The 22127-nt window shown below is 45.6% G+C and overlaps 1 long non-coding RNA gene across 1 annotated transcript in view; it reads right to left on the reverse strand.

Annotated features, from left to right (window-relative positions):
- Positions 1–291: 291 nt before the first annotated feature.
- LOC128932413 (uncharacterized) overlaps positions 292–22127 on the reverse strand; it is a 33289-nt gene continuing 11453 nt past the window's right edge. Inside the window, exon 3 of the long non-coding RNA XR_013519039.1 lies at positions 292–1664. This is a non-coding gene — a long non-coding RNA (uncharacterized LOC128932413). The remainder of the gene's footprint in view (positions 1665–22127) is intronic.

Consider the following 22127-nt stretch of genomic DNA (forward strand, 5'->3'; position numbering starts at 1 on the left):
CTCCTTACAGGCTGGTACAATTCCATTAAATACATTTCCTTCCTTCCCTCCTTGTTACCCCTGGCTAAGAATTCCTTTACCTTTTTGACATTCTCCTGTTTTGCATCTCTGAGATCTTCACAGGGCATTGTTTTAAGTTATTCTCCCACAGAGAATTGTCAAATAACCAAGTAGTCAGTCCACTTACTGTTCCATTTATCCCTTAACACTCTAGAAATGTGCTCATTTAGCTGAGGTTTTCTGAAAACACATCTAAGGGGATGTGGAGATGCACAAAGAGTCAAAGATAGCTTTTTTTCCTTTAAAAAAAAAACTTTATTTTTAATGACACAAGTCTTTTTTTTAAACATTCAGGATGCAAAGAAATTGATTCCTGGGGAGAAAGATGACGATTTTCAAGCCAGCGGGGGGAAGATGTTGCCTTTAACCTCCTTTGTCTTCTGTCCAGGGTTCACCTGGACCATCTTTCCTTAGTCTTTCAATAGAAATGGCTCTTGTTGCAAACACCAGAGAGCCAGCAGGCTGAGTACTGGATTGTTCAAAACAGCCATGGAAACTCTGGTCTAAATAAAACCCAGCCAAAATCTTTTTTACTTTAACTGAGAAGCCTCACCAGCCTCAACAATCTCAGAACCTGAAAGAAGTATCAGTCCCACTGGGGACAGGAGTCAGAGATGCCTGTCACCATGCCTGGGATGATAGGGCCATCCAATGGCATGGTTAAGGGCACGGGTACAAGGTTTACAAAGCACATGGCTGCATTTATGAAGCCTGTCTCTTACCACCCAAGCTAGCTGGAATAGATTACTTAACATCTCTGTCCCTCAGGCTCCTCTTCTACAAAATGGGGATAACAAAAGGAGATACTGTAGGGTCGCTAGGAGGATTAAATTTTATAATACATAGAGAAATTAAAATAGTGTCTGATACATAGGAAGCATTATGTAAGCATTAGCTACCTCATATTATCATTGTAGTAATGTAATATCTGGTATGTGTATATATATATATATAAACACACACACACATAGCACATGTCTCTCCAACAGGCTATACAAAGCAAGGTTTGAGCAGATTCTGCATTTCTTTGAATTAGGAGTTGTCCTAATTGCAGAGCCCTTATAAATCCATCAGCCGATGCCAACGTGCTTATACCCTAAGCCCTTGCTGCAAGCCCCTTGTCTTGCTTCCTGGCACTGAGCCTAGCAGCCTGTCCCAGCCCCACGTTAAAGTCAGAGAGGACAGAGACAGACGGCCAGCTACTCCAACGCCTTCAGTATGAGTGGGGTGTGGCAGGCAAGGGTTGGGACTTTGGTGGGAGAAGTGAAGTCCCCAGCCAAGGAGTGACCAATTAAGCATAAGACAGTGTCTTGCTGCCTTTCCATCATACACAACCTCCAATATATACCCTCACAACACCCCCACCCTACACATCACAGCAAAGCTCTCCTGTTCTCTACACCCTCCCCCTTGGCCTTTCCCTCTGGGACAGACCTAATACGGTGGCACTCTTAACTCCAGTCTGTGATGCAGGCTGCAGTGGGAGGGGGCAGGACGGTACACAGACATCCGAGTCGGAGGGACTGCATGCATCTGCGCTCCTCTATGTACTAGCCGTGGACCTTCGCAGGACAGTTCATCCCTCTGAGCTTCAGTTTCCTCATCTGTAAAATAATAATAATGCCTATATCCAAGGAATAGTATTGGGATTAACCTAGCTAATAACTAGAAAACATTAAACACAAGTGCCTGGTGTACAGCTTATGTCTTATAAATGGTAGCAATTGTGATTGTCATTGTTCATGGTTCTTCCTGTTGCCTAGAATAGGGCAGGCAAAAAGAAAGAAAGAGAGATGAAGAGACGCAGGGTAAACTACTGCATGATGGAAATCTGCACCCCAGAAAGAAACCAGTACCCTTCATCCCCTTGGCAAGTTTCAGAGCATCCACACGCCACCAGAAACTTATAGCTGTCATGTTCTCTCATTTAGGCCCTTAAAAAGGGAAGAACCGTTAGCAAGCGCATTCATATCAGAGTCATATTATCAACCCAGATCACTTGTTTATTTGAACAGCAGAATTCTTGGTTTCTTGTCCCCACTGCCAGTCAGCAGGAGACAATGTGGCTATGTTCTGACAGCGCCAGCCCCATATCCTGCCTTTTCCCAGCGGAGCCCCCAGGCAGGAGCCTGATCCACCCACTGAGGACCATCCCACGTTGGGCTATTTGTCCACCTTCCCCCTCCCGGCTGTCTGAGGTCATCTTCCTCTCTGACATGACTCATTCCCATTTTGGGGTCCCAGACTCCTTTGAGAATCCAGGGAAAAGGACAAATGCTTCCTTGTAATTTGCATAGATTCTGGCCAGCTTCTAGATCTACTTAAGACCACTGTTCCAGAATTTGTGGGGACACTAGAGCCTGCTTCCTGTCTTGGCTGTACCCCACAGAGTCGATTGGAATTTGGCTTCCCTAAGGATCAGAGAGTTCTTCCACCTGGCTGCCTGCATGGAGCCAGCTTGTTAAAAAGCAGCCCCATATGCACCACACAGCTTTGCTTAGAGCTTCATTATCTGGCAAAGAACCCTAAGAGACTGAACTGTCCCACATTTCCAAAGAAAAGTGAAAAGACAAAGCATGGGTAATTCCCCAGTAGTCTACAACCAGAGGCGGCTATATGGCCCTGACCCAGGGATCAGGGAGATGGGATGCTCTCAACCCATGCCACAGGCAAACCAGAAGCTTGGCGGCAAGAGCTTACATGAGTTGGGCATTGGTGCTGTGCTGTGCTGTGCTCTGCTGTGCTCTGCTGTGCACTATGGTAACTGTGTAACTTGATCTGCTCAGCAACCTTGTGTGGTGAGAATATTACCCCATTTCATAGCAGGCACATTGAGGTCAACAAATTTGCCAGGATCCCAGTATAGAAGAGCTAGGGCTTGAACCCAGGGAGTCTAACTCCAGAGCCAAACAGCTGACCTCTCCACTACTTCTGCTATCGTTTGCCTCATCTTTGTTATTACAGGAGTGGAGGGCAGAAGAAAACAGAAACGTTCCCACAGTGCTCACCTCTGGCATCCTCTCCGGTGATGTCACACTCCCAACAGGCTTGAATCCAGAGAAGCAAAGTAACTGCCAAGCCAGATAGGTTCCCTGATGCCCTCTGGTCTCTTCTGCCCAGAAGCAAAAGGCACCAGAGAGGGACAGGTGGTGAGCTCAGGACCAAAGGGCTCGCTTCTCTACCAAACCAGGACATCCAGCTTTTCAGACTTTGGTGAGGGGACCTCATCACTGGGTTTCTCCACCCAGATCGGCTCCTAAGGAGTATAAGTTGTCACAGCTGCAGGCTAAAGACTTTGCTATATCCATACTAGCTAGGACAATAGTAACTAAATCAAGACTCTAAACACAAATCCTGGTGGCCTCCAAAAAGTAATCAGAACACTTCCATCTGGGTTGTGTAAATTGGGATATAGCTTCCTACCCAAGAATAAAAAGTAAGATGATTTAAGCCTAAGCATTGCTATGTCCTAAGTCACCTGTCCCTCACAAAGAACCTAATCACAAATTCCTGCCCCAAATCCCTGCCAGGAATATACTCCCTAAAGTACAATCTATGTACAGATACCCAATAGTATACTTCATAGCCACATTTTCACTAACAGCATCATGGTGTTGAAAACAGGATGGTATTATTGACCAAAATCACATACTTTTAGACACTTGACAATGCTAGAAGCAGCTTCCACATCCAAATGCCGGAGGGTCCCTATGGAGATATTCCAGACTGATTTCATAACCATCCTGACTGGTGTTGGAGAGCAGCATGGAAACAAATCCCATCTTTCTCACATGCTGGGGATTTAATGTAAAACTCTAAATGCTACTGAGATACACGATTTGACTCTTTCTTATAGTCTTATCAGGCTTTGACACCCTTTCGATGGACTGTTTCTTATAAAGGACCAGGAAGAATACTTTGGAAGATTTGAATGGAACTTAGAAAACAGCTTTCTTTTACAGATTTGGAAAAATGAGATCCAGAGAAGTTAATCACAACACTTAGTTGATCTATTGAGAAAATATCTGTCTTTGGAGACAGAAATTTGGGCTGGAGTGCTAGTTCTGCCTCTTCCAAATCCCTGTCATCTTGATGAAGTTAGTCATAAGCCTCAGTTTTCTCACCCGTAAAAGGGGACCATAAGCCCCAACTCAGAACTGATGCAAGGATTGGCAGTGGATACTGGAGCATGTGGAAATGCTTTATAAAATGTAACAGGTTGTATAGATACAATGTATTATGAAAGACACCTCCCGAGCCACTCATTTTTCCTTTCTCTATTGAAAAGATCACAGAAGCAATGGTGAAGGGTGTCAGGAATGTTTGTGCTGGCTTTATAGATGTTGTGTTCTCTTTTAGTTAAGACCTGTCTTTTCTTCGGATGGTAGAGAGCCTAGCCTGCCTTAACTGCCTCCAGACCTGTGTCTGTTATTGCTGTCAGTGGAAGACAAAACCCAAAAGGAGAGAGGGGAAAAATTAAATCTTTTGGTTTTGCAGCTAAATAGCCCAAAACGCAGCTAGCAAAGTTCCATAAAGGTTAGGCATTCACCAACACATAGCGGAAACAAAGCTGACCCCTCCCCTGCCCATGCCCTCTGACCCCACGGCCAGAAAGACTTCTACTCTCTCGGCCTCGGGAGCTGGCTTCAGAGTTTTCCTCCGGGGCTGTTTGCCTTTGGGGGTTGGGGAGTGAGTATTTTAGTATCAGCCCCCATTCCCAAATGGCAGGGGGAGGTTACTGATTAATATTCATGAGCAATGTTTTGTGCCTGCTGTAATTCCTCATGCAAGGTGGGTTTTGAGGGAGGAATATATTACGGAAATTACCTTCCTAACACTGCCTTTGGAAATACAGAACCCAAGGCCCAAACTGTAAATATTTAACAGGGTGAACCTTTCCTTCTGTCTCCCCACTGCCACCCCTTACCCTCTCCCTGTATACATTAAGCTCATTCTTTCTGTTTAACAAGGGTCGCTGTGTCTCCTCCCAGCTCTGTTCAGTTGGAACCTTGGGCCTGTGTCCACAGAGTCACAGAAAATGTCCATAAATCCCTTCAGCCACTAGAACACAATTGATGGTAATTATTTGCCATTAAAGTCATCACTGGCCACAACCCTGGAGCTGGGAAATGCATTCTATCCGCTCCTATAGACCCAACTCTGTGCAGTCAGTCAAGGATCCCCAGTCCCCAGCCCCCAACCCCCAGCTCCTGGAGATAAACTCAAGAACAAATAGAAAACAGTAAAAATGCTGCGGTAATTTCCATTGAATTGAGGCGGGAGGGGATGTTTCTTCTCTCCCATACTCAGCCCCCATGTGGCTGGAATATCCCACCAGCAGGAATATTCTAATTGGCAGCAGGTAGAGACAGAAAGAGCAGGTAAACTAGGAAATGGAGACCACAGGTTTAGGACATGTCTTTGACTAAGTTTTATCTCATCAGTAAAATGAAAGAAAGATTTGCCATCTCTACCACATGTGAACATCGGGAGGATGGAAGGCAAGAGGGACTTTCAAGGAACTTCATGCAAGAGCTGCACAGCCTTGGTTTCCAAAGTCTTCATTTGATTGTAGTGGTTGTTGCCAACTGCAGACAATAATAAAACAAGGGTAATGCAGATTCTGAGATGGAGGTGGACTGTACTGAACTCCTCCCATGAGCAGAGGGCCTGCTATGAGGCCCTGGATCATTTAGTGCCCACATTAGTCTTGTGGAGTAGGAACTTTTCTTATCCCTCTTCAGAGATGAGGAAGCAGGCTCAGCAAGGCCAAGGAAGTAGCTCAAGGCCACATGACAAGGCAGTGGTGGAGCCAGGCCTTGAACCGGGCTTGCTTTTTTTTTTTTGAGACGAAGTCTCACTCTGTCGACAGGTTGGAGTGCAATGGCATGATCTCACTCACTGCAACCTCCACCTCCCAGGTTCAAGAGATTCTCCTGCCTCAGCCTCCCGAGTAGCTGGGACTACAGACCTGCGCCACCAGGCTCAGCTAATTTTTGTATTTTTAATAGAGACGGGGTTTCACCATGTTGGCCAGGATGGTCTTGATCTCTTGACCTCATGATCTGCATACCTCGGCCTCCCAAAGTGCTGGGATTACGGGCTTGAGCCACCTTGCCCGGCCTGAACCTGGCTTTCTTGTGCGACCTTGGACAAGCAATTTCAGATATCTGAGTCTCAGTTTCCTCATCTGCAAAAAATAAAGGGGCTATGCAAAATGCAAGATCCCTCAGGCTTGAGAATACTGGAGCACCATTCCTGACAATTCTACCTGAGCCTGTAACAACACGCCATGGTCCACATTCCACCAGGGAGACCCTGAGCCAGTGTCTATGGGGTGAGTGAACTGCTGGCTGGGTCAGTCCCGGCGCAGGCATGCTCTGTGTAGGGCCCTCACTGGCTGCCTCTCCCAGGACCAGCATCTCCTGTCGGTCACAGCAGAGACCCTGCTAGTGGGATCCATGTCCAGTAGCAGGAAAGATCCTCAGGCGAGAAGCTATAGACTACAGAGCAAGCCAGACGGACACAGCTTTTCCCAAACAAAGGAAATACTCTCCCTGGCACCCAGCCTCCCTGGCTCTGTGAGCAAACCGAGAAGAAAAGCCACCCTGTAGCCTGCTGACAGACATCGAGGTGGCAGCCCGCCAGCCCTGTGCCCACATTGCTCAATCAGCCCATTCTCCTCGCATCCTCCCTGGGGCGCTGCTCTGGTCCTCTCACGGGACCTCACAGAAAGGAAGTTGGGCAGGAGCAGATTGAGGCAGCCTTGCTCTCAGTCCAACTTCTCCAAAAGACAGTTTAAAAAGCTTGACTCTGTGGGAGTTGCTGGGGATGCTCCAAAACCGGAATGGCTTCAGAGCCTCCAGAAAGATTTCCTGTCTCACCTTCACCCCCACTGCCTGCCCTTCCCAGAATCTGAGCTGCACATATTCTGGAAAGCCCATGCTGACAAGCGCAATTGCCTTCCAGCTGTTGGAGTGCGCCAAGGGGAGAGTCCTGCTGCGGTTAGAGGAAGGGAACATGGCCTCCAGCTGATTCTCTTGGCACAACCTTTGGGGCAGTCCTCAGCAACTCTTAGCCTCAGTTTCCCCAAGGGTGAAAACGAGGCCCAATCTGATTTGTGGGCCTTGATTGTGGGAGTAGCTCCGAGACTTCAACACATATAACCAGGTATAACGTGACACGGGGCCACACAGATCTGGCTTTGTACAAGAAAAAATTTTTCTTTTTTTTTTTTTTTTGAGGCTGAGTCTCATTCTGTCACCCAGGCTTGAGTGCAATGGCGCCATCTCAGCTCACTGCAACCTCCACCTCCCAGGTTCAAGCAATCCTTCTGCCCCAGCCTCCCAGGTAACTTGGACTACAGGTGTGTGCCACCACACCCAGCTAATTTTTGTATTTTTAGTAGAGACAGGGTTTCACCATATTGGTCAGGCTGGTCTTGAACTCCTGACCTCAAGATCTGCCCACCTCAGCCTCCCAAAGTGCTGGGATTATGGGAGTGAACCATCGTGCCCGGCAGGAAAACAGCTTTTCTGTTTATCTACTCTTGTCGGATGCTGATCTCGTGATCTATGAGTGCTTGGTCTGAGTTCCCCAGACTTGGAAGAGGGACAGCCTCAGCCACCATTTTACTTAGCCTGATCCAAATTAGAGAAATTGCCTTTCATTTTTAACCTCCAAAGAACAACCTGTTTCCTGCAACAGCTGGTATATGAACTGCATGTGTAAGATATTGCACCCTGTGGGCCCCCTGGGACCCCAGTGATTAAATTACCAGGGCAATGCTGAGTCTTCACTGACAACCTGAGTGACTGGTTGGTTACTCAGCCACAGTAGAGTCAGAGCTTGTCACTGAATCCCCTGCTTCCTTGTATTGATATAGAATCTTCTCTGAAAACAAGTAAAACAGGGATGCCAGAACCCTTCCTCAGCTTCCTCCCAATCACCTCTGCTTGCTTCTAGGCAACCCGTATTTCCTTTATTAACTAATGGCAGGAAAAGTCTTTTCCCAGCTGGAATCCAAAGACTTAAAGGCACTGTTGACCTGAAAAAGCATTTTTGGGGATATGAGGACAGCTGGATCTGAGAAGTGGCGTTAACATAGATGACCTTAAGTGAGTCATGTAAGCGTCTCTGCTTCATTTTCTCCACCTGTAAAAGGAGTTGCACCACCTTAGCTCTTCCCAGTGATAGAGAAGCTTGTGAAATACCAGCACACACATGTGGGCAATAAAGAGAAAACCCAATAGGGGGGTTTCAGGGATATTTTAAAGCTGTTTTCATTTGAAAACTGAGAATGAGGATATTATGGTCTGTGCCCACTTTAACTGGATTTGGTAGCCGGGCACAGTGGCTCACACCTGTAATCCCAGAACTTTGGGATGCGGAAGCAGGTGAATCCCTTTAGTACAGGAGTTTGAACCAGCCTGAGCAATATGATGAAATCCCATCTCTACTAAAAATACAACAATTAGTCCTGGTGCAAAGGCTTACATCTCTAATCCCAGCACTTTGGGAGGCGAAGGCAGGTGGATCACCTGAGGTCAGGAATTCAAGACCATCCTGGATAACATGGTGAAACCCTATATCTACTAAAAATACAAAAATTAGCTGGGCATGGTGGCACATGCCTGTAGTACTAGCTACTCAGGAGGCTGAGGCACAAGAATTGCTTGAACCTGGGACACAGAGGTTGCAGCGAGCTGAGACTGTGCCACTGCACTCTAGCCTGGGCAACAGAGCAAGACTCTGTTTCAAAAAAAAAATTAGCCAAGTGTGTTGGTGCATGCTTGTAATCCCAGCTACTCAGGAGGCTAAGGTGGGAGATTGCTTTGAGGCCAGGAGGCAGAGGTTGCAGTGAGCCAAGATTGTGCCACTGCACTCCAGCCTGGGCAACAGAGTGAGACCCTGTCTCAAACAATAATAATAAAATTAAAATAAATGGATCTGGTAAAAGTCAGGTAATTTTCCTGTACCAGATGCCATCTCTGAGGCCTGGAATGCTTCACAGACCAAACTCTCCCACCATGAGACCCTCCATCCCCACTCCCTCTCCATGCAATCACACTTCCCCTTCACCGTGACTGTGTGGTCTTCAAACGTAGCAGCTGGCTTTGAGTGGTTTTCCAGATCAGTGATGGTTCTGTGAAAATTAATTCATCTCTCCTTAAGTGGTCTCCTTGGAGGCCACAGTCATGTTTGGTCAGGGGAGGCTGGTTGGCGTAAAAGCCACAGATCCGGGGTTGTGGTGAAAACAAAGCTGACAGGCTCACATGGGGCAGGAACCTGTAACTTTGGGCACAGCTGGGCTATAATCAACAGAGCTGAGCAGCCTTTCCCCAGGGTTAGGACTAATAGGTCCTAAGACATACTTAACCGCAGCTTAGGCTATTAGATAATGCCACTAGTCCACTGGGACCTGAGACTACAGCTCTTTTCAATGTTTTCATGTTTCTGTTTTGCGGTCAAATGCTCTACCACTGAGCTATACCCCTGTGTTTCTGTTTTGTTTACAGATTTAACATCTCTCTTTACTTATTTTATTGTATTTTATCTCACAATAGACTGAGTCTTGCTCTGTCACCCAGGCTGGTCTGCGATGGTGCTATTTCACTCAGCTCCCTATAACCTCCACCTCCTGGGTTCAAGCAGTTCTCCTGCCTCAGCCTCCCGAGTAGCTGAGATTACAGGCATGCAGCACCATGCCCAGCTAAGTTTTGTATTTTTAGAAGAGACAGGGCTTCACCATGTTGGCCAGGATGGTCTCAAACTCCTGACCTCAGGTGATCCGCCCGCCTCAGCCTCCCAAAGTGCTGGGATTACAGGTGTGAACCACCATGCCCAGCCACATCTTTCTTTATAAATGTGTTTTTGGAAAGTTTTTTCTTTTACAACCCAAAATTATTTTCTTGTATATATTATTAACCGAATGCCAATACCCAGCACATTCATAGGTTCAAAATATTTATTTAAAAAAATACTAGCCTGGACAATATAGCAAGACCTCATATCTACAAAAAAAAATTAAAACTTAGCCAGGTGCAGTGGCATATGCCTGTAGTCCCAGCTACCTGGGAGGCTGAGGAAGGAGGATCACTTGTGGCAGAGGTTGCAGTGAGCTGAGATCATGCCACTGTACTCCAACCTGGGCAATAGGGCAAGACCCTGTCTCAATTAACCAATCAATAAAATACTTATTTTTCTTTTTTTTATTATTATACTTTAAGTTCTGAGGTACATGTGCATAACGTGCATGTCTGTTACATAGGTATACACGTGCCATGGTGGTTAGGTTCATCCATCACCCTGTCATCTACATTAGGTATTTCTCCTAATGCTATCCCTCCCCTAGTCCCCCACTCCCTGAAAGGCCCCAGTTTGTGATGTTCCCCTCCCTGTGTCCATGTGTTCTCATTTTTCAACTCCCACTTATGAGTGAGAGCATGCTGTGTTTGGTTTTCTGTTTTTGTGTCAGTTTGCTAAGAATGATGGTTTCCAGCTTCATCCATGTCCCTGCAAAGGACATGAACTGATCCTTTTGTATGGCTGCATAGTATTCCATGGTGTATATGTGCCACATTTTCTTTATCCAGTCTATCACTGATGTGCATTTGGGCTGGTTCCAAGTCTTTCCTGTTGTGAACAGCACCACAACAAACATATATATGTAAGCGTCTTTATTATTTTTCAAATAAATTTGTTCACTCATCAAATACTGTGCATCTATTATGTACCAGACCTTATTCTAAGTTTTGGAAGACATTGTATTGAATTAACACAAACAGCTGTTCCTGACATCAAGGAAGAGTAAACAAACAAATATATGATGTCGGGTAAGACTGCATGCTATGAAGATAAATAAGACGAAGCTAATTAGAGTGGAATGCTGGCCACTGTTTCAGATAGTCCTGAGGGACACTCTGCTAACCCTTGAAGGGAGACCTGAATGATGTAAGGGGGAACTGCAAATGTGTCTGAGAAAGAGCAGTCCTGGTGGAGGGAATGGCAAGGGCAGAGGCCCTGGGTGAGGAAGATGCTAGGTGTTTCTGGGAACAGCATGGAGGCCAGCGTCTAGAGCAAAGAGTGGGAGGAGATGATCCTGGAAAGGCTGCCAGGCCTTGAAAGCCAAGGTAAGGCCATGGGGCTTATACTGCATGCAGTGGGAAGCCATAAGAGGGTATTGGGCAGGGATGTGATATATGGCTACACCATGGAGGATAAACTGGAAGGGGCCAAGAATGGAAGACAGGAACATATGGCAGAGCCCAGGTGAGAGGGAGTGGAGCCTTGAGGCAAGGCAGAAGCAATGGAGAGTGAGAAGTAGATGAATGTAGGATGTCCTTTAAAGGCAAAACCAAGAGGATTTGCCAATAGATAAGAATGAGCGAATCAAAACTACTGTTTAAAGATCTCTCAAATCAATTAGGCTTCTTTGAGCCAAGAGAAATTTCTGTGTGTATGTGTGTGTGCTTTTTTTTTTGAGACAGAGTCTCACTCTATTGCCCAGGCTTGAGGGCAGTAGCACCATCTCAGCTCACTGCAACCTCTGCCTCTTGGGTTCAAACTATATACATATACATACATATATATATATATATATATATATATATATATATATATATATATGTTCAAACTATATACACACACATATATATATATTCTGTATGCTACTTTGACAAGCAATTCTCCTGCCTCAACCTCCCGAGTAGCTCATATTATAGGCCTGTGCCACCACACACAGCTACTTTTTGTATTTTTTAGTAGGGACAGGGTTTCACCATGTTGGCCAGGCTAGTCTCAAACTCCTGACCTCAAGTGATCCAACCGCCTTGGCCTCCCAAAGTGCTGGGATTACAGACATGAGCCACCACACCCAGCCAGGTTTTTCATTTGTGTATTCACTTTTCTTAATTACGTTCATTTTTTCCACCATGGGCTAATAGAGGTATTGCAAATCAAACTGTCCTGGACCATGTTTCTCAAATGCCAAGCCCAGGAGGTTTGGCCCATGTGAATTCATTCATCAGAAATTCTATTACTGAGCCAGAACAGTGGCATGCACCTAAACTCCCAATTACTTGGGAGGCTGAGGCAGGAGGATCACCTGAGGCCAGGAATTTGAGGCTGCAGTATACTATAACTGCACCTGTGAATAGTCACCACACTCCAGCCTGGGCAACACAGTGAGAACCCATGGCTAAGAGAAAAAAATCCTATTACTGATTTGTATATTCTGTTTGCTCCTTTGACACAAGTAGGCCCAGAAATATTTAACTTGTCTGAGAAATATATTGCTAAGCTTGAAAACAACAATGAAAAATATCAATGAGAATTGTAAGGCAAAAGTGTGATTTTTTAAGCAAAAAATATGGGGAAACATTTGTGTTTAAAAAATATTCTTGGGCCAGGCTCGGTGGCTCATGCCTGTAATTCCAGCACTTTGATAGGCCAAGGCAGGCAGATCACTTGAGGTCAAGAGTTCAAAACCAGTCTGGCCAACATGCCAAAACTCCATCTCCACTAAAAATGTAAAAATTAGCCAGGCATGGTGGTGAATGCCTATAATCGTAATTGCAGCTACTCGGGAGGCTGAGGCAGGAGAATTGCTTGAACCTGGGAGGCAGAGGTTGCAGTGAGCCGAGATCACGCCACTGTACTCCAGCCTGGGCGACAGAGAGAGACCCTATCTCAAAAAAAAAAAAAAAAAAAAAATTCTTAAAAGTCTAAACACATGAAAGAAAAAAAATCTATAAAATCTCAGAATCTAGGCAAAACAAGCAAAAACAAAACAAAACAAAAGCTTCACAACTCCATTCCTGATGTCACCGAAAATTATCCTCTTTGTCACCTCCACTCACAGCATAATGACGGATGAAGTCATACTCCAGGCTGAGGCCTTCACTGCCTTTTTCTCTTTTTCTTAAATCAGACACTACTGAGGCAAGATGAATCTACAGGAAACTTAGTGAGGACAGAAATCATATATGGGAAGTAGAAATATTCTATTTGTTGGTTTTAATACAACATGCATCTTCCTGCACCTTATAGGAGATGTGCTTGGATCTGAATATCAGGGATTATAAAGAATCAGATTTTCCCTGCCTGGAATCAAAGAATGACAGAAATGCAAGAATGTTGAGGTTATTTGGTCCAGATTTAAGGTATTTAACAAGTGGCGTGTCAGACCAGAAGGCAGCTGGAGCGTGGGGCAGGGACGTACTGGTGCGATGTGAGCCCTGATCGCACCTCCTCCTCCATTGCCCAGATGAGGAGCTTGACACTCAAGAGAGGTATCATAACTTGACCGTGATCACACGGCTAGCTAGTAGATGAGTTTGTCTGAAACCCTTATTCCTGGTTCACTGCTTTTTTTTCCTACCACAATATTCCGCTCTTTATTCAATATTAAATATAAATATTCTCTCTCTGTTCCCAGCAAAAGCCTCACTGTGTCTCATTGGCTCTGACTGGGTCATATGACCTTGCTAACCAATCATCATGGCCTAGGGAATGAATGGACTGATTGGCTGAGGATTACATCCTATGCTGTCTCCCCACCACCTCCAAAGGAGCGCTGAAAGTAAAGGAGGGGTGGTTTCTCTAAAGGAAACCTGGGAACTATACCCTGGGTAAATAGATGAACGGACACTGGAGAAACCTAAAGCAACAAATGTTGTTACAAATCGCTGTCACAAGTGATGTAACATAAAAGGACGGACTGCAGAGAAAACCTCTAGGACACAGCTTAAGGACAGAATATGGCAGATGAGAGGAGAAAGCAGGACCCCATTAGAGTCTGTTTCCTCTATAATACAGCCCAAGGCATTCACACACCCTAAGTCCAATGGGAAAACTGGCTCCAGTGTATTACAAACAAAGAATACAGAAGTCGGTAAAAAAGAGAGAGAGAGAGAAAGAGAGTGAGAGAGAGCCAGTGGCTCATGCCTATAATCTCAGCACTTTGGGAGACTAAGGCAAGCGGATCGCTTGAGGTCAGGAGTTCAAGACCAGCCTGGCCAATGTGGTGAAACCTCATCTCTACTAAAAATACAAAAATTATCCAGGCGTGGTGGTGAGTGCCAGTAATCCCAGCTACTTGGGAGGCTGAAACACAAGAATCTCTTGAATCCAGGAGGTGGAGGTTGCAGTGAGCCAAGATCATGCCACTGTACTCCAGCCTGGGTAACAGAGCATCTCAAAAACAGAAAACAAAGGAAAAGAGAGAAAGAGAGAAATAGCAATCAGGTTGGGGGTATGGGTAAAATTTACGAAGTTGCTGGGTTTTAAAACAAATTTTGAAAAACAGTAGAAGCAGATGAATGTGTAGAAGAATGTTTGAATGTTTGTCTTCCAAATTCCTGTGTTGAAATCCCTACCCATAAGATGATCGTATTAGGAGGTGGGGCCTTTGGGAGGTGACTAAGTCATGAGAGCCCCACTCTTAGGAAAGGGATTAGTGCCTTAATAAAAGAGGCCTAAGCGAGACCCCTCACCCCATCATGTGAGGACAGGGCAGGAAGGTGCTGTTCCCAAGCTAGAAAGCGGGCCCTCACCAGACACCAAATCGGCCTTGATCTTGGAGTTCCCAGCCTCTAGAACTGTGAGAGCCATATAACATAGTTTATGCCGTTGCTCATAAGCTACACTGTTCATGATATTTTGTTATAGCAGTCTGAATGGACTAAAACAAGGAGAGAAGTATTTCAAGTAGGCGTGAAAACCTGATGCTGGCAACAATCATATATGTAAGAGATGGACAGTCTTCACTCCCTCACTCATTCCTTCCCTCCCTCACTCAGTAATGAATATCAACTGAACTGTCAGTCATGGGTCTATGACAGAAAAGATACAGTGGAAACAATACAGTCCTTCCATCAAAGAGCTTGAGGCTAGTGGTGTCTGCAACAAGGGTGCTGAAGACTTGTTACAACAGGGAGAGTACAGATTGCAGTGCTGAGGGCCACCTGAGAACCGGGGGAGAAGAGAAACTGAACCTCTGCGGAGAGCAGGATGGGCCAGGCTGATCTAGGAAAAGTGGGAGAGGGGGGGTTCTGGATGAGGGGGAAATATGTGCAAAGACTCAAGTAGGGGGAAGAGTGGACCAAGTTGGTTGAAGTCTTGAAGGCAGATGGGAGAATTTAGATTTGATGCAACCACTGCAGGCACTCCTCAGGGCTGGACTTGATGAAAATGGTGTAGAAGCAAAACTGCTTCACCAGGGAAGGGCAGGATAGTCCTTACAGTCGTTAAGACACTTCCTTGCCAACTAGGATGTGGGAATTCCAAACTCAGGATATGAAGCCCAAAAGGAATGAACCTTGAGGTAGAAAAACAGCTCAGAAGTACATGCAAGAGATGTCAGCAGTCAGAAGGAAGTGGAGAGGAGGAAGTGAAAATGAGAGTTGAAGTGAGTACAGGGCCGTGAAAAGCAATGACAGAAGGTTATTTTAGCAGAAGAGGCAATAACAGAAGCCAGAATGATCTGGGGGAGAAAATCAGGAAGCTGGATAATACCAAGTGTTGGCAGAGGTGGGGGACATAGGCACCTTTGTACCTGCTGATGAGAGTGTGGGCTGTTACAGCAGCTCTGGGGAGCAGTTTGACAGATTTGGTGAAATTAAGTAGAGGCAGAATTTCTAACACAGCAACTCCACTCTGTAGAGATCCCAGCTACATTTTCCAACCTACAACAATGAAGATTGCATGGGAAATTGAGAGCAATCTGAACATCCATCTCCAGGTGGGTGAATAAGTAATTGTGGTAAACACACACCATGGAATATGATGCAGTGGTTAGAAGAAGCAAATTAAAGGTACTCATAGCAGCTTGGGAGAATCTTTAAAATTTAGTGTTAAAGCAAAAAAAAAAAAAAAGCAAAACATAAAATGAGATCTCTAGTAATACTATTTATGTGAACTAAAAATACAGCAACCTGCCCAAACTCCTTCACCCTCTCGTGCTCTTGATCTCCTTTTCTGGATTATTTCTTCTCACAGCACTTACCAGCTCCTAATATACTAATAATTTTTTGTCTTGTCTTTTTATGTGTATAGATGATTGCATTGCATCCTCTGTTAGAATACACATGCCAGGGATCCTTGTCAGTTTTGCTCACTAATGTGTTCACAAATGCCTGGCACAAAGCAGGTACTCCACAAATACTTTTTGGATGAATTGATGACCAAGATAGCAATACACATTTTGAAAGACCACACACACAACCAAAAGATCTACTTTTAGGACATGAGAATAGTTGCCTAAGGAATGAGAAACGGGAGTGGGGCATGAGGAATAAAAGAAAATGAATAAGGCCAGGCAAGGTGGCTCACGTCTGTAATCCCAGCACTTTGAGAGGTTGAGGCAGGTGGATCACGAGGTCAGGAGTTCGAAACCAGCCTGACAAAGATGGTGAAATGCTGTCTCTACTAAGAATACAAAAATTAGCCAGGCAAGGTGGTGGGTGCCTGTAATTCCTGCTACTCAGGAGGCTGAGGCAGGAGAATCACTTGAACCCAGGAGGTGGAGGTTGCAATGAGCCAAGATCGAGCCACTGCACTGTAGCCTGGGCAACAGAGCAAGACAGGAAGGAAGGAAGGAAGGAAGGAAGGAAGGAAGGAAGGAAGGAAGGAAGGAAGGAAGGGAGGGAGGGAGGGAGGGAGGGAGGGAGGGAGGGAGGGAGGGAGGGAGGGAGGGAGGGAAGGAGGGAGGGAGGGAAAAAAAGAAAGAAAGGGAGAAAGAAAGAAAGAGAGAAAGAAAGAAAGAGAGAGAGAGAAAGAAAATAAATCATAAGAAACAAAATGAAAGGGGTGTTGGAGGGGAAAAGTCAAAATGCAAATAGGGGAGGTAGCCAAGCAGGGAAACTAGCAGGTGGGCCACCCCTAAGAGCTTAGGTGGGCCAGGAGGAAGGATGAGATGGAGCCTGGAGGGGCACTGCTGTGCAGGACATCCTGGTCTTCAGCATGTCGGTGGCTTCTTAGTCCCATTCTCTCTGGTTTCCCAGCAGCTGACCTGGGTCTGCAATCAATGATGCCTGACTTTTCCAAGGCATAAGGACTTGAAAACATAAGCTTGATGACTCTGTCAGTCCATGTCCTGGGAACCCAGAGGTCGAAGGATTCTAGGTGAACAGCCCTCCCCAGGCCCACCTTAGGAAACATGTTAGCTGCAGGAAGCTGTCCCGGGGACCATGCAAGCCCCAGAGCAGTTTTTTAGATTTGAAATTCCCAACTAGTTCACATGCATTAGCAAGCTTAAGACAAAACATAGACTATATTCATGCTAAAAGGCATCTTACAAGTCATCGGTTTCCCCACCAGTAGCATGAGAAATACCTGGATCTCCATGGAGATCTCAAGCCTGATCTCCATGGAGATTCAGATTCAAAAGATCTTCAGGGGCCCAGGAATTTCTTTTGTTTTCCTTTTTAATTCCCCAGGTAATTACGGCCCAACCTGGACCAGACCCTACCTTCCCCCCAAATCCCCCACAACTGGGCAATTGGAAGATCAGTTCATCCCTAAAAGCCAACCAGGCTCTCCTGAGGGAAGCAGGAAATCCCTGCTGCCTCCATCCTCCACCAGGAATGCTGCAGGGGGCTTGAGGAGGCAACACAGTGGGGGACTCTGGGTGCAGGTGGGCAGACAATGGGCCAACACACCCCCTCAGCTCCTCTCCAGTATCAGCATTCCAGGGCCACCCACCTGGGCCCTTGGTCACCCGGAGACCTCACGCATACACACAGGCTCTAACCTGCCCTGAGCCCAGATCCAGTGTTTCCCAGGCAGCTCTCTCAGCCGGCTGTGAACAAAGGTGATTGTTCTCCCAGGAATGGAGGGAGATGTCTGTCCATCCTTTCTCTCCTTCTCTTACCATCCCCCCCATCTCCGTTCCCACCTTGAATCCCTGGGAGAGAAGGTATTCTAAATATGACTGCTCTTGGCTACTTTTTCCTCTCCAACTTGAAAGTCAATGCTCCTGTCTGTGGTTATCTGGACATGAATCCCTTCTCCCAAGTGGACACCCACTAGCAGTCAGAAGCACATTTTTCCACGTTGGAAGCTGAGGTGCAGGAGAGGAGGGATTTTTTTTTTTTAATACACATTTGGAGTTGCCGAACCTTCCTGTGGGAATCCTCCTATTATTTAAAGGATGGATCGTGTCTGTCCCTGCCCCTACCTGATGAAGCAGTAAATCATAACAAGAGAATCTGGCTAAACGGGTTTCCAATTCAAACGTGATCTTCTGGACAAAGAACTCTTTGAATATGGTTGCTGTGTTTGGCTTCTTGAGATGGAGTGGAAAGTTATGTTTTCACTGTTGCTGGAATTCTCTTCCTTCGGTGTCTGATAGTCATTCACACAGAAGGGAGTGTTGGACTGAAAGGGGGACAGCAGAGGCCATGTGGCAAGAGAGCAATGCCCAAGCCATTTCCTGCTAATTAACACATGGATATTGACCATTTTTCCTCTGGGGAGCTGTGCAGATAAGGCAGTCCATCCTCCTTGGTCACCACATCATCAATAAACAGACAGCTCCTTTCTAGAAGAGCCCATAATCCAAACATGCTTTGGGTAGGTGATTGATAGAAAGCTACCATTTTAAAAGGATTCCAAGTCTAAACAGAATGGGTCTGATTACTGGCAAAATTAAATTACCCTCTGCTGGAGGAACTTCCCCTTATAGTGAAAACAAAGTTATAGTCACAGATAAAATCGAAACTTGGGCATAAATTTTTAGAAGCTTCTAAGAGCAAGCATGTGTGATTGTTAAATTTATGAGCTTAATTTTATTATATGTTTGTCCCACTTTGATATATTTCATAAGTGAGAAAGTACCTCCCCAAATTTGGTAGTATTTAAAGGGTCAAAAGTCCAATAGGCTCTTGTTCAAAGCTCCCAGAGGCCCAGCTTTTACTTAATTCTTTTCTTTGCGCTGTTCTGGGAAATATCTTTTTCTCCCTAGAAACATGATAACCACACTGCCCAGGAAAAACGAGAAGCTAGCAACTCTTCCTGACTTTTCCAACACATCCGGCTATGGGCTGGGACGGCCTCTCTTTCTCTGGGACAGAGAAATTAAATTACATTTAACACCCTGCCTCTGTGGACATGTCTCATCAGACATCCTCCTCACTTTTTCTTGCTTATAGAAACAAGGCCAATGTAGTAAAACAAGGCCAATGAAGCAGACTGTGGTGAGACAGTTTTTTACATCAGCCAACAAGAGAGTCATTCCAAGTTCCAATCATTTTATTTACTCAACAGATCTTCTTTTTTATTTTATTTTATTTTTTTTGAGACAGGGTCTTGCTCTGTCACCCAGGCTGGAGTCCAGTGGTACAATCTCAGCTCACTGCAACCTCAACTTCCTGGGCTCAAGCGATCCTTCCACCTCAGCCTCCCAAGTAACTGGGACCACAGGCATGTTTAATTAACAATTATCCAGGCCAGGCTAATTGTTTTGTATTTTTTGTAGAGATGGGGTTTTGTCATGCTGCCCAGACTGATCTTGAACTTCAGAGCTCAAGCAATCTGTCCACCTTGGCCTCCCAAATTTCTGGAATGACAGGCGTGAGCCACCAGACCAGGTCTCAACAGATATTTGCTGTGTTTGTGCTCCAGGTCAGCACAGTTCTAGGCTCTAAGAAGAATATAGGTATCTTCAAGGACATTCCTGTTTGTACAGTACATTTTCATTTACAGTATGCTTTCACTCGCAATAACGCAGGTGGATGCTTAGCAAGAAAGGAAATGGCTTCTGGATTTAAAACACTCAGAGAAGCTGAGCTGTTGGCTCATGCCTGTAATCCCAATACTTTGGGAGGCTGAAGCGGGTGGATCACTGGAGGCCAGGAGTTCGAGACCAGCCTGACCAACATGATGAAACCCCGTTTCTACTAAAAATATAAAAATTAGCTGGGTGTGGTGGCTCGCGCCTGAAATCCCAACTACTCAGAAGTCTGAGGCACAAAAATTGCTTAAACCTGGGAGGTAGAGATTGCAGTGAGCCGAGATTACACCACTGCACTCCAGCCTGAGCAACAGAGCAAGACTGTGTCTCAAAAAAACATAATAACAATAATAATAATTTTAAAACACTCAGAGGCTGGCAAGGGAGGTCAAATTGTGGAGAAGAAACCTCCAGAGAATGGGAGAAACCCTTGCTTAATCCAAGGCACATTAAAAGAGACACATTAAAAGTGCTGGCTGGGTGCGGTAGCTCATGCCTGTAATCCCAGCACTTTGGGAGGCTGAGGCAGGTGGGTTACCTGAGGTCAGAAGTTCAAGACCAGCCTGCCCAATATAGTGAAACCCTGTATTTACTAAACACACACACACAAAAATAGCTGAGCATGGTGACAGGTGCCTGTAACCGCAGTTACGCAGGAGGTTGAGGCAGGAGAATTGCTAGAACACAGAAGGCAGAGGTTGCAGTGAGCCAAGATCACACCACTGCACCCCAGCCTGGGCGACAAGAGCAAAATTCCATCTCAAAAAAAAAAAAAAAATGTGCTACAACCCAGAGAAGAGAGATCAGTAAAGCCTGGGCCTCAGGTGCTTTCAACGAGAAAGTCTAGAATTTCCAATTCTGTAAGCTTGGTTTGTTAAGTGGTCAGCTGGAATGATGTCTTCCTCTGAGACCCAAACCTCAACAATAACATCCCTCTCTTTCCTTTGAAGTCAGTTTCAAACTCTTCCCTAACAGAGAAACTTTATCTCCTACATCCTCTGCACTCTTGGTTCCATCCATGGACACCGGGCGATGAGTCCAGCTGGACCCTGCCACAGCCCTGATCTGAACCCATGTCATCAACATAGGTTTATGTTTGGAGGAAAATTGCTTTGATTTTGCTTGTGATGAATGTGCTAAGATGTTACATTAGGGAAGGCGCCCTCCCCCACCCCTGTCTGTGGGCCCCAGTAGGCTGGGAGGGTTCTCAGGAACGCAGCTGACTGCATGTGAACACACACGTTCCCAGTATTTGGCAAGCTGCAGGATTGCAAGGCAATGGCTCTTCCATCACACAGTCATCGCGTTGCAGGAAACACCCTGGGCAGCCCAGCTGCAGTGCTGCTGGCAGCAGAGAGCTGACTACAGTAGGGAAAGGCACTAGGCCAACCCCTCCTGTCCTCTACAGCTTCCCTGTTATGTCTGTGATGGGTGGGAGGCTCTTCGAGGCCATGCAGCCACTGACCCATAATTGGGCAGGATCAGATCCTCAGTCGCCATGCTAAGCAGTCTTACGAGGACTTCAGTGCGTCCTGAGTTGTCATTGTCACTATTTACCATTACCACCATTATCAAAGCCACCCACCTGCCCCTTGACATACTCCAGGACAGTCTGCCTGGGCCCTCTTTCAGCCAGTGTGCCATCCTTAAAACCTCCGCTCCAGACATTGTGGCATCCTGACTGTTGATAGGACAGTGGTTTTAAAATTAAATTCGATTCAGAACAAATATAATGAGCCCCTATTATCTTCATTCACTTCACATTTATTGATTTCCTCTCTGCCTGATACTGGGATTACAACTGTGAATTTGCCTGGCTTTCAGCACTTAGTGAAGCAGTGTCCAGGACAGTGCAGTCTTTCTTCTTCAGTCTTCCTGAAAAATTCCCAGATGCCCTCTCCCCACTTCTTTGGCTCTCTCAAGAAATAGCCATATCGCTTGGCTAGAGCATTAGCAAAGAGAGTATGAAAGAGTGTGGGTAAAGTTAGACAGCTGTTCAAATTGCAGCTCTACTACTCACTATTATGAGACAATAAGCTACTGAATATCTCAGCTCAGTTTCCTCATTTGTAAAATGGCAATAATAAAGTCTTCATTAAAGAATCATTGTGAAGATTAACAAACTAACATGTGCGAATAGCCAATTTTGCTGCCTGACACTTAGTAGCAGACCCTCTTAAATGGTAGGTACTGTTGTTGTGATTATATACTATGATTACTATCACCATGACTACATTGTTATTAACATCTGTGTCCTTTGGCTGGGAGGATAGCCATCAAGTGACAAATGCCTTGGAAAAACCCTTGGCGGATATCTCCCCTAGGAGGTAGCTTA

Source organism: Callithrix jacchus, chromosome 6, assembly GCF_049354715.1.
Source record: "Callithrix jacchus isolate 240 chromosome 6, calJac240_pri, whole genome shotgun sequence".
NCBI lineage: Eukaryota > Metazoa > Chordata > Mammalia > Primates > Cebidae > Callithrix > Callithrix jacchus.